At 40.3% G+C, this 3,056-nt stretch overlaps 1 pseudogene; it reads right to left on the reverse strand.

The window, feature by feature from the left end:
* Nucleotides 1-505: 505 nt before the first annotated feature.
* LOC144689160 (centromere protein W pseudogene) lies at nucleotides 506-739 on the reverse strand (annotated as a pseudogene).
* Between the last annotated feature and the right edge of the window lie 2,317 nt (nucleotides 740-3,056).

Genomic DNA, 3,056 nt, shown 5'->3' on the forward strand with positions numbered 1-3,056 from the left:
TTTTTTAAACATTTAATAAATTTTATGTGTTCATTATTAACATGTCCCATCTCATGTGACATTGTCACATGAGGGGGACATGTTAATAATTGCAATATTTATCTATTTTTAGATTTTACTTACCTGTCATGAATCTCCCTGAGCCACCACTTAGTCTCAGGGAGCAGTGCGCTCTTTGACAGATGGGGAATCCCCCCCCCCACCCCCCATCCCCTGCACAGGAAGCGCATAGCACTTCGTGTCGGGCACGCCGCTGGGCGGGCCTTAATTGGCCCACCCACTCAAAATGGTGGCGGGCCCCGTTTCACTGGCGGGGGTCAGCTGTCCGCCCACCGCCGAGCTGGGGCCCACCCACCATCCGAGGGCAAAATTCTGCCATGGACTTCAATTTTGCTAACAAGCCTATTATTATTTTTTTTTTAATGCAAAACAAACTTTATTTACAGCCAAGTTAAAACTGATCTCTTAAGAAGCTATGAAGGAGGACTCAAAATGTTAACTGTCTTCAGCCTCTGCTCTTCTTAAGAACAGCCTTTGCCACTTCCTTGACATGGTTTGGCTGAATAGTAGAACTTTTTGATTCAACAGCTTTAGTCCGAGCCTCCACAGCCAAACGATGAAGGAACAAGAGACAGTTTAAATGTGCCATGATGTGGATATCCTTGCTGAGCCGCAGATGCGGTTTGTGTTTTTTCAGCACCGACTGGAGGCTCCTCCGCGGCACCGCGCGCTTCACCATACTTAATTAACTGCCTTTGAAAATTCATGCACACATCAACTTTTTGTTACTTCATCAAGGAGCTCAATCAAGTTAGTCAAACACAATTTTCCCTTAACCAATTCATGCTGCCTGTCATTTATTAATTCATATTTTGCCAAGTAATAATTAATTTTTTCTCTGGCTATTGCAGTTCAAAGATTCCCCACCACCAATATAAGGCTGACTGGCCTGCAGTTGCTGGGTTTATGTACTTCCTTTTTTGAACAGTGGGTGTAACATTTGCACTTCCCCAGGCTTCTGGCACTGCTCCCTTATCTAAGGAGGATTAGAAGATTGTGGCCAGAGCCTCCACTACCTCCTTCCCCCAGCAACCTAGAATGCATTCCATCCAGACCTGGTGACTTTTCTACTTTGAACACTGCCAACCTTTTAAGTATGTCCTCTATCTATTTTTATCCTATCCAATTTCTCTACTAATTCCTCCTTTATTGTGACAGTGCCATCATCCTCTTCCTTAATGGAGACAGAAGCACAGTACTCATTTATTATCTCAGCCATGCCCACTGTTTCCACAAGAAGATCTCTTTTTTGGTGTCTAATTGGCCCCTCCTTTCCTTTGACTGCCCTTTTGCTATGTATATGATAGAGATACTAGAAATTCTATGTGAAATAGAAAGTCCATGTGAAAATTAAAATCTCTCATTATAAGCACTTTGCTTTTGCTACATATTTGCTTGATTTTCATGTTAGCATGAAAAAAAAAGAAAAAGTGCATTTATGTAGCACCTTTCATGACCATGGGACATCCCAAAACACTTTACAGCTGGAGAAGTAGTGTAGATACTGTTGTAATGTAGGGAAAATAAATTGCACTTGTGTTAATTTTCAACAGTATCACAGGAAAGCTATACCGCTTGTATATGAAATATAAAGGGTGAGTGTCACCATAATTCCTCTCTCTAAAATTGCTACAGAGACCTACCCTTAACATATTTTAATTTACTTCTTTTATTGTTCCTTTATTTTCTACTGAGCCTCACAGTGTAAAGGAACCAACATTAATAAATATTACAACAAAAAAAGTGCAAGTGATAATAGTAACAATCAGTTATTTACAATTGTTAACTGCATTTGCACAGTGCCATGATAATGTTGCAGAAGTCTGCCATTTTTGGAGTTCCTGGGTTGAGCTGTCACAGGCAGAGAGATGGGTGAAGGCTACAGCACCTTTCCTTAAGGTGGAGGGATAATTGGACTATCCTTTGCGTAATACATTATGCCTCCAGTAGACACCTAAAAGGGTTATTTGCAGAAATCTGTGAGCAGGTTACATGTCTTTGTTGGTAACAGAAGTATGAGTTTTGTTATTTTTTTCATGGGATGTGAATGTTGATGGCAAGGCCAGCATTTGATGCTCATACCTAATTGCTCTTGAGAAGGTGGTGGTGAGTTGCCTTCTTGAACCGCTGCAGTTCGTGTGGCATAGGCACACCTACATGTAGACATATGACAAAAATAATTAGCAAAATGACATTTCACAGAAGAGTACAAATTCATTCTAAAAATGCAGTTATTGCCATTGCAGCATCTGGCATCGGTATAATGACTGGCTTGAGGTGTTTTATACAAACATGTGCTATCCATTTAAGTATGTTATTGTGTGGTGTATTACTGAAACTACAGTGTTTGCTAATTTGGTGCTGTTTCATATGTTTTGCTGTGATATTTTTGAAAGATAATTGGAATAGGTTGTGAAACTGCTGATGATCCCTCCTTTCACTGATTAGTTATGAAGACAGTATCAACTTCCACCAAAAGATCATTGTTTTATATATTGAGGTGTTGCAATAATTGAGAAGTACATATTGTTCATTGGGGCACAAACAGGTCAATGACAACCTACGTAGCACTTTTGAAACATATTTAATGACCCAAGATACTTCACTGAAGAGTGAGGGGAAGTGGCTGCTGAACCTTAACTTGAAACTGAGAAAATCATTTTTAAATGCAGGCAGATTTTGTTCTCCAGATGTGGGTGACGCTGGCAAGGCTGCATTAATTATCCATTCCTAATTGCTCTATTCAGCCCCAACATCTCTTCGGGAGGCAAATGTGGCAGCCAGTTTGCATACAGCAAGGTCCTCTGCATAAGATGAATGACCAGTTAATTTGTTTTTGAGTGAAGTATGTTGGCTAATTGGGACTACTCTTTAGTGCTTTCTAAATAGTACTGTGAAATCTTTTGATGTCCACCTGAACTGGAAACCCTGACAGTATAGCCCTCTTTCAGTACTGTACTGAAGTGTCAATCTATATTATGTGCTGGAACCTGCTA

Source organism: Cetorhinus maximus, chromosome 13 (assembly GCF_964194155.1).
Source record: "Cetorhinus maximus chromosome 13, sCetMax3.hap1.1, whole genome shotgun sequence".
NCBI lineage: Eukaryota > Metazoa > Chordata > Chondrichthyes > Lamniformes > Cetorhinidae > Cetorhinus > Cetorhinus maximus.